Here is an 11,021-nt window from a genome sequence, read left to right as displayed (position 1 = left end):
GCTTCTGGTATGTCAATAAAGACTTATAAAACTAGCTTTATAATTAATAGCCTAAACTTAAATCAACCCAAAAGTCCCAACAGAAGAATGGATCCACCAAGTGTGGTCTAGTCACTCAATAAAATAATACTGACAATAAAATGAATGTCTTATTTTCATTAATAACATGTATATAAATACAATTTAATAAGTGAAGGAAGACAGACAAGAGGATATTTTATTTTATTGATATAACATTCTAAAACTGGAAAAACTATTTTCTATTTACAGAAAGCAAAGCAATGATTACCTGGGTTTGGGAGGAGGAGGGGAATGATTGATCAGGGCACAGAGGGGCTTTGTAGGATGAAGAAAATAGACTTTGTCTTTATTATTACAACTAGAGGCCTAGTGCACAAAATTTGTGCACCTGGAGGGTGTCCCTAAGCCCAGCCTGCACCCTTTCCATTCTAGGACCCCTAAATGGGCAGTTGGACATCCCTCTCACAATCCAGGACTGCTGGCTCCCAACTGCTCACATGCCTGCCTTCCTGATTGCCTCTAACTACTTCTGCCTGCCAGCCTGATCACTCCCTAACCATTTCCCTGCCAGCCTGATTGATGTCTAACTGCTCCCCTGCCATCCTATTTGCCCCCAACTTCCCTCCTCTGCCAGCCTGGCCAACCCTTAACTGCCCTCTCCTGCAGGCTTTATCATCCCCAGCTGCCCTCCCTTGCAGGCCTGGTCCCTCCCAACTGCCCTCCCCTGCTTGCTTGTTTGCCCACACTGCCTTCTCTTGAAGGCCTATTCCCTTCCAACTGCCCTTCACTGTTTGCCTGATTGCCCACAACTGCCCTCCCTTGCAAGCCTGGTCCCTCCCAACTACCCTCTCCTGCTGGGCATCTTGTGGTGGCCATCTTGTGTCCACATTAGGGCAAGATGTTTGACCACATGGGGACAGCCATTTTGTGTATTGGAGTGATGGTCAATCTGCATATTACTCTTTTATTAGATAAAATAGAGGCCTGGTGCAAAGGTGGGGGGCAGCTGGTTTGTCTTGAAGGGTGTCCCAGATCAGGGTGTGGCAGCCTCTGGTGAGGGGCCTGTGGTGGTTGGCAGGCTGGTCATACCCCCCAGGCAGCCCAAGTGAAGGGCCTGTGGGATATATTTATCTTCTACAATTGAAACTTTGTAGCCTGGAGTGGAGCCAAGCCTTCTGCTTGGAAATCTTATATATTTGGAGTTCACATCAGAACCTATTCAAGGGTTCCAACCAGCAACCTTGTTATGTGTCCTGACTGGGAATTGAACCCATGGTCTTTCAGTGCATGGGTTGACGATCCAACCAAATGAGCCACAGTGGCTATGGTCACTTTTTTCTTTTTTCTTTTTTTATGGTTGTATGAATAAAGACATTTCATTCCTCCTAAAACCTGTTCACATTACAGAACATGTTGTGAAATGCTCCCTTAGACAATATAGGAAGATAATCAAACAAGGGTATTAACTATAAGCCTCTTCCTTTGTAGAAGAAATGACAAGAATATAAATATCTTGGGGGGTGAGGGCATGAGTAGGGGGTTAGGGGGGAGGGAAGGATGAGGACACATATGTAATACCTTAATCAATAAAGAAATTTAAAAAATAATATAGTAAATATCTCTATCACGAGATATTTAGTGCTAAGTGCTAAAAAGATCCAAAAATGAATGAGAGGATTAGGAGGTGGGGCTAGAAATTGTAACAATGTATCTTGCATGTCACTTTTTAAATGCAGTTTCAAGTTACGAAAATGAGAACTTCTGAACTAGAATTTCCCACAAAAATCTGTTTTTAATATAACCTACAGATGCTAGAAATATTAATACTTTCTTAGTAAATTTAAATTTGAAGAGAAGTCCATTGAGAAACAAGAACTGTTTTGATAGATAATTGTATAGTTGTAGAAATTCCAGAGAAACAAAAAAAATGGTCCTGGGTAGCTACAAAATTCAATGGGTGTTTAGAGTCATGACACATGTGCACAATCTATGTAGCTCTGTATAATGTCTTGGGAACTCTTACATTGATTCACTAATAAAATTGAAGTTAAAACATTTTCTGGTATTTTCATGTCTATCAATCTAAGCTAAAATCTAAAGGAAAGATTGATCTGTGCATATATTTATTCCCTTTCTCAAGGTTCTAATGGAATTGATTTATTTGAGTATCTAGTTTTTAAACGAACAGTTTCTAACAAAGTATGTGCCTTCAGTAACCTTTGGCAGCTTGTCATTTAAGAGGCATGTTGACCTTGGACCAGCAACTTTTACTGCTGTTTATCTTTCTTTGAACTTTACACACATTGAACCCAATTTGCTGAGTAGGTGTGTTTTCCTCCTGTTCATATTTTTAACACATTTGGAAGCTGCTTTACTTCTTAGAGTATGCTAAATGTTGCCTTGGTGGTGGAAAAATAATATAGTTTCCCCAAACAACTATATTTCTTTCAGTACATAGTTCATACAGCATCGTTCCGAGTCCTTTTCCCCATCCTGGGTTACCACTCCTAAGGGAGCCATGGGTGTAAACTGAATAGCTTTAGCTGAACCAGCCTCAGGCAGGTTGGACATTGAACACCCAAGTGCCCATGGGCCAACTGGAGGGCTCTGATGGATTCTTCCCTTGAATAATAGGCCCTCCAGCCAAAACTAGTTTGGCTCAGTGGATACAGTGTCGGCCTGTGGACTGAAGGGTCCTGGGTTCGATTCCAGTCAAGGTTATGTACCTTGGTTGCAGGCACATCCCCAGTAGAGGGTGTGCAGGAGGCAACTGATAGATGTTTCTCTCACATTGATGTTTCTAACTCTCTATCCCTCTCCCCTCCTCTCTGTAAAAAAAATCAGTAGAATACATTTTTTTTTAAAAATAGCAGGCCCTCCAAATTCGAGTTCAACTCCAGATCTCGGCATACACTAAGAAAGAGGTCCTTTCCAAGCAAGTCATGACATGATGTCTAAACTCATTCATGTGGACCCCAAATTCTGAAGTGTTTGAAAAGTTCAATAAGAAATGAAAAATCTATGCACCCAAAAATCTAGCACTAATTTGAAAAGACAGACCAAATGAGAGCCATCCTCTTCCTGACCCAAGTTAGTGAGTAAACTATACCTCTCCCTGGAAGTAATCCCTCGTTACCTTTCTTCCACTCTTTCCAGCTCCTAGTCTTAAATTACATATGACTTTGGCAGTGAGCTTGGAGGAATCGCATTCCTACAGACCCACCAAGCATTTGAGGCAGAATTTACCATTGTTTGGATCTTCCTTGCCTTATAACATTGTTTTATCTCTGCAATAACATACATTTTAAAAGGTACAAAGAGAATATCTCTTTTCACATTTTATGCATAGCAAAGTATGATGAATGTCCATGTGTTTAAGTTCACATAATAGTTACCAGCCATTAAAACTACTACCCTTTCTATTTTGAATTTGGAAGTTGGTGTTTAAATGAGTCCTTGTAATAGGATTATTAGAATATCTGAGTAGTACAAAAGATGTGAACAAAATTACTTACAGTTCTATTAGGTGCAATGATTTATTGAGATCCCAAAATATCATACTTGCCAAAGGGGAGAACAGGCTTCCAAACTCATCTTTCTTTTCTAAATACCATTGTCCAAAGCCACTATATTTACTGTAATTAATAATAATCTCTGGCACGGCATAAGAGTGTTCCTGCTGAAAGCTGTGAGCACTCTCCCCTAAAGACTTGGAATGACACTAAATTAATATGAGGGAGGAAAGGAAGAATTAATTAGTATTTGATAGCAGAGCATTAGATGTTGATTTATTAGTCAGGCTCAACATTAGCTGAGTTTACTTTATGAACCTCAAACCATATCCTTTTTCAGGTTCATTGTCATCACCACCATAAATTGTTTATATATTAACTTGTAGTAATTTGTCAGAAACAAGCATAAGGAGCTCTTAGGTGGTGACACAAGAGTGGATGTGTAAATTTCCTCTTATGAAAATGACCAGAGGACTATAACAATTACAGGGGAAATTACATAAGCTTAGGAAAAGGAAGAAGTGTGCTAACTATAAGCAAATGAAAATAGAAACAAAACAGGGGTCATAATATTATGGCCAGACACAATAGTGATTCAAGAAAATAAACTTTAAAAAAAATCAGACCATTTCCTCTCAATAAATGGTACAATTCACATTAAATGTGTGTGTGTGTTTTGTGTTGTTTTTTTTTTTTGTATAATTGGATTTTATTTTTCTTATTTGCAGATTTTATAACTTTGATTAAAGCAGACATGGTCAGATTTATGTGTAATAGTCTAGTACTTCAATGCCTTTATTTGAGTAATGGGTAATATTACTTTTTACAGATGTAGAAGGAACTGGTAGTGAGTTAATACAATTGAAATAAAAGAACAATGTACATGTTAATATTAACTGCATATTTTATAATATTTTGGAAATCTATAGGTATAGAACAATGAGTTTTATTCAACTGAATCACATAAATACATATAGATGTTTATTTCATTGCTATTAACAGACTTTTGTTAGATCAATAAGATGAGAAAAACTTTTAAAAAGTATAAATTGTGCTAAAGAGCATGTGATAAAAAAAATGTAGACTAAAATATTTAAAATGCAAGGAGAATGTGAAACAATTTGAGATACCAAATAATTAATGGCAGTAATTAATTATAACCCATAAAATAAAACAAATATCCCTAAGTCTCTCCTGATACAAATAACCAGCAAATCAATAAATAAGAAAGAAGAGAAAACTTTCTTACAGTATAATTCTAACCTACCATCCTATATAATAAAAGCCTAATATGCTAAGTGCCCAGACATCCAGTTGGTCATTCAGCCAATCAAAGTGTAATATGCTAATGATATGATAAGGTCACTCAACCACTTGCTGTGATGTGCACTGGCCACTGGGGGCAGACAGTTGACTGGTAAACCAATTGCTATGACGTGCACTGACCACCAGGGGGCAGACACTCTGACAGGTAAGTTAGCTTGCTGCTGGGATCTGGATATTAGGACAGAGCAAGATGGGCTAGACACACCCTGGAGCCCTTCAGTGATCCCTTTCCTACTGGCCAACCTCCTACATCCCTCCTTGGACCTGATCATGCACCGGTGGGTTCCCTCAGCTTGGCCTGCACCTCTCATAATCCAGCACCCCTTGAGGATGTTGGAGAGCCAGTTTTAGCCTGACAGTGGAATGATCGGTTGCTATCACATGCACTGACCACCAGGGGGCAGACGCTCAACAAAGGAGCTTCCCCCTGGTGGTCAGTGCACTTCCACAGGGGGATCGCGGCTCAGCCAGAATCCAGGCTCAAAGGTAGTGGCAGAAGCAGGCCTAAGCCAGTAGTCAGACATCCCCCCAGGGGCTCCCAGACTTCAAGAGGGCACAGAACAAGCTGAGAGCCCCCACTCCTCTGAGTGCACAAATTTTATACTCCAGGCCTGTAGCATGAATATAAAAGAAATGATGGAAATAAAAAGTCATTATTTATCAACACTACAGTAAAATTTGTTTCAGGCAAAAATTATCATAGATGCTAAAATTAGTGGTCAAAAGTATAAAAGAAGAGTATTTACATACTTTAAAATTAACACCACATAGATATGTATTAATGACAAGAGGAAGTATAATTCTACTTTATCCAAATGATCACATTTAACATCTTCAATAATGACACATGTCAACACCATATATCTCCTGACTTGATGCACTGAGAATGACACAAATTCTATGATATTCCTGTAAAAAATGTCTAACTTGAATTTAATCAGAAAGAAGCATCAATCAAACCTAACCTAAGGGGCATTCTAAAACATAACTGGCCAAGTCACTTCAAAATGTCAGAGTCCTTAAACACAAATAAAGAATGATAAACTCTCATAGACTGAAATAAAGACAAGATAACTAATTGGAATGGGGGTCTGGAATTATATCCTGGAAGAGAAAAATAACAGTTGAATAATTGATAAAGTTAAAATAAGATCTGCAGATTTAATAGATAGCATTTTATCAATGTTAACTTTCTGGTTTTGATAATGGTATTGAAGTTATATAGGAGAAACAAAGTGAAAGGTAATGGTGATTGTTTGTATTATTTCCCCACTTTTTTGTTAGCTGTAATTATTTAAGGTGAAAAGCTTTTAATATTTTTAAAAAGGCAATATTGACAAAAATACAATAGCTTCAACACATTTTTCCAGTTTTTGATAAATCCAGCAGATAGCCATTTTTTAATTGGATTGATGTTCTTGCATTGTCTGAGTTCCTTATATATTTTGCATATTAACTTGTTATTAGATATATCATTTGTGAATAGATTATCCCATTCAGTACGTTGCTTTTTTTTTTTTTGTTTTGTTTTTTTTGAAGGTTTACTTTACTGTGCAGAAGCTTTTTAGTTTGATACAGTCCCATTTGTTTATTTGTGCTTTTGTTTCCCTTGCTTGAGGGGATATATTCAAAAACATTTCCCTCAGATTGATGTCAAATAGTTTACTTATGTTCTTCCAGGAGTTTTACAATTTCAGGTCTTACATTTTAGTTTTCAACCCATTTTGAACTTATTTTTGTATGTGGTGTAAGAGAGTAGATACAGTTTTATTTAATTTTTGCATGTGTATGTCCAGTTTTCCCAGCATCACTTGTTGAAGAAACTCCAAGGGAAAAATTTTACCTTCTTTGTTATAGATTGGTTGACCATATAAGTGAGAGTTTATTCCTAATCTGTTCCATTGATCTACCTGTCTGTTTTTATGCTACCACCATACTGTTTTGATTATTATAGCTTTGTAATTTTGCAATTTGCAACAACATGGATAGATCTAGAGGTTGTTAGGCTAAATGAAATAAGTCAGGCAGAGAAGGATAAATACCATATTTTCACTTATATATAGAATCTAAAATCAAAACAAAATAAAACAAAACAAACAAACAAAACTAAAACAGACTCATAGAAATAGAGACCAAAAGGATGGTTACCAGAAGTGAGAGGCTCAGAGGATTAGTGAAAAGGGGAAAGGGAATATAGTCAATAGTACTTTGATAAGTTTATATTGTGACAAATGATTGCTAGAATTAGTGGGGTGATGGCAATGTCAGGTATAAAAAAGTTAAATCACTAATATTGTACACCTGAAACTAACATAACCAATATCATATTGTATACTAATTATGCAGAAATAGAAAATAAATTTAGAAATATAAAAAGACTGTAAAAGTGTCACAGATTTAAGGAAACATGACAACTGAATGAAATGTGGTATTGTAGATTGCATCCTGGAATAGAAAAATAACACTAGTTGGAAAAAACAAACAAAACAAGGACATCTGAATAAAGAATAGTTAATTCACTTAGAATTATACCTCTTTGTTTAAATGTACCATGGTTATGCAATATGTTAACATTAAGGGAAGCTAGGTAGACAGTATCTCTACACTAACTTTGTAACTCTTCTGTAAAACCAAAATTATTTAAAAACTAGAAGCTTGGTATATGAAATTCATGCATGGGGGGTGGAGGGGAGAGTTGTCTCTCAGCTCAGCCTATGACCTCATGCAATCTAGGAACCCTTGGGTAGGGTCCCTAGGCCTGGCTGATGATCAGGACCTATTGGGGCTTTCCTTCCCCTAGTTGCCCACAGCTGGCCCTGCCCCTGCTGCTGCCACTGCTTGCCATCTGTGCAGTGCTACCCCCTCTCCCCACTATCACCAGTTGCCTCCCTCTGTGGGCAATAGGTGTGGGGTGTGATTGCTTGGCTGGCCTGGGCCTCCCTCTGCAGGGCAATCACTGGCCAGCCCTGCCCACTCGCCACAGTGTTGCTGTCCGGTGGTCTGGACCTCCTTCTGTGGAGCAATGGATCGCAGTGACTCCAGATCAATCACCCACGAAGAGGGAGGCCCCGCCCACCCAACACAGTGCTGCCATCTGGCTGGCCTGGGCCTCCCTTCCTCTGCAGGGCAATTGTGGGGAAATGAAGGCCTCCCCGATCAATCACATGCACCCACCTTGGCTGGCCTGATGCCAATGTGTGTCATAGCATGGCTGTCTGGAAGGGTGTCCTGCTATTCAGTCATTTAGTCAATTTGCATATTAAGATTTCATTATTATAGATAAAGGGTTTTAAATTTTTTAAAATCCTGAAGACACATCTCTCTCTCAAAATCCTGAAGACACAATGGAATATTTCCTGAGACTAGAATATAGAAAATTTGAATAATAGGATTTATAAGACTATTTTAACTTATATTATGCTCAACACAGAAAATATTTATTGTCCTTCTAAGGTAGACTTTTTGCCTCAGCCTCTACTGGTCAGCTCCTTCAGTGCTTACCTCATCTGCAGAGCTCCTTGCTCCAGGCACAACCTTCTTGGGCGCAGCCCTATTCCCAGAATTTATGAGGAAGTTTAAAATCTGGCTATTCTCCTCAATTCGGAACAATTCTCTCAGCTAATGCTGGCTTCAGGGCTTCCCTGTTTTTGGATTTTCCCACAGTCCATTCCTGTTTTATTTCCTACCTTCCCCAGGTGTTGATCTATAATATTAATGTAGATGCTATACTCCATCTCAGGATATACTTCTAAACCCCACCTGTGACAGACATATTGAAAACAATCCTCAACAAATAGAAGATTTATATCCCTTTTGGAAAAGTCACAAAAATTAAAATGCTGTTATATAACAAAAGGAATAACAAACTCTAAAATTTCCAAACAGCTCAAGTCATTATTCCAATTAATTATTGGATAATTTGAAAATTAGAAAAGCAAATCTCAGCAATTGGAACTCAGAATAGAAAATGTATTCAGTGTGGGCAAAGTTATATTTAGAAAATCTATAGCCTTATAATTCAATTAGAGGCCTAGTGCAGGAAATTGTGTGGTAGAGTCCCTAAGCCTGGCCTGTGACCAGGGCCATCTTCTGGCCATTCGCCAGTCCCCAGGATGAATGGAGCCTCTGCTGCCAGGGCAGGTAGGTTGAGGGTGCACCCTGCAGCTTCCGTCAGTGCCGCAAGCCCCAGAAGCAGAGGCAGCAGCAGCAGTGGTGGTGGCGCCTGCGTGAGCAGCCCAAGCAGACAGCAAATTCCATTAGCAGCCAGCCCAGCACATACACGGAGGTAAAGTCACTGGTGCCCGCTTTCCTGCCAGCCTGAGCCCCCAAGCAGGAAGGGATGAGCTGGGGATCCCAATGGCCTGATAGCCAGCCCGGTCCTCCCATCACCCACCCCAGTTCCCCTGTTCACCATTGCTGATCCATTGGAGCCCGGGGAAGGACCAAGAGGTCAGCAGTTCTGCTTGCTCACCAGACCCACTGACACCACCCCACTTCTCCATGGTTTCCTGTTTGTCTTCAGGTGGGCATATGGGAGGGGGGAGGTGGAGGAGGGGATGGAATGAGAGGTGGTCAATGGACCTCATGGTAACTGATTGAGCTGTCATTTCAGTCATTATACTTATGGCCCCTGACTTTTTATTATACAGGATATACTGAATAAGAATAAATAAAATGAACATTCAATTGGAAGGATTAGAAATAGTAGGAAAAAATTTTAAAAGCATTTTAGAAAGGTAGTTTACAATATTGGTGAATTATAACATAAAAAATAGGATATATTAACACAGCCAACAATTTGTTCTATAAATAGTAACATAATATTTACATTTACCAGACTGAAGGGAAACATGCCAAAAATATTATTTGTGGTTTTCTCTGAGCAGAGATATTATTGGCAATTAAATTTGTTTACATTTTCCATTTTTTAGCATTGGAATATATTTTATTAAAAAGAATAATCTCTTAAAACATTAAAAAGTTAAAATTTAGGATATACATTGAGTGGCCAGATTATTATGATCTCTCAACGCATAATAATCTGGCCACTCAGTGTACTTATATATAAGGGAAAGCTTGCAAATCTTGATATATCAAGGAACCAGAAGATAGTGGCCCCCAGCCTCTGGCTAGTAAGTCCTCTGCTTCTTTCTAACTACCCACAATGCAGTTCTTATACATGGAAAAACCTTATTTTAAAATCCCAACTCTGTGATTAGTCTACACTGAGTGGCCAGATTATTATGTGTTCAGAGATCATAATAATCTAGCCATGCAGTGTATATCCTGAATCTTTAAATAAATCATAAAATTAAAAAAGAAATAATAAAAAAAAGAATTAAAAAAAATTCTGTAAATCTATCTCTCTACATCAGTATGGAGTTTTCATTATCAAGTATATAAAAATAAGTTTCATAAGTAGTTCTTATAATATAGTAGGGCATTAAAAATTATACTAAGCCCCTTTTTTCAGTGTATCATAAATCCTATGCCACTTCAGTTTTAATTACAACAACTTAAGGCATCTTATTGAGAGTTCATTATTATTGAGAGATTGAATACACAAAGGGACAGGATCAGGTCACACATGACAATGGAAGTCTGACCCACAGTCTCTACAGAAATCATCCCATAGCTGTCAGGACCCAGAAAACAACTGTCGTCTACCCTGTTTTTGACACCTCCTCAAACCAACTGGGAAAACAAAATACTCCTTCAACAATCACATATTTCTCTTTCTTTTCTATATTTTAATTTTCTATAATTAAAAATCTAACTATTATATGTAGAGCATCAAACAATGCATACAATTTAGAACTGTTCTTACAATAACAACTTTCAATCTTTCATTTGTCTGCAGTTGTTTTGTGTTATGTCCCCTCCCCCCCCCCCCTTCATATTCTGCAGACAGATTTGTTGCATGAAACTGCACCTTTGAGAAATTGGATTATGCTGCCATAGTGTTTTGGACTCTTGCTGTGGTATTACTGCCAACAGTATGCTCCTTTATTAAAAAATGTTAGAGGTTCACTCACAGCCAACTTGATAGCAGGATGATCAAATGAAAAATGTTTTTAAACACAAGTTTTATGAGACATGTAAATTATGGATTTAAATTAAGACCAAATATTAAGGAAATCACCATGATGTTCTGAGCATGAT

Source organism: Pipistrellus hanaki (assembly GCF_964339955.1).
Source record: "Pipistrellus hanaki genome assembly, chromosome: 1".
Classification (NCBI taxonomy): Eukaryota; Metazoa; Chordata; class Mammalia; order Chiroptera; family Vespertilionidae; genus Pipistrellus; species Pipistrellus hanaki.
The sequence above is the reverse complement of the archived record's forward strand: the minus strand, read 5'-3'. Positions refer to the sequence as shown.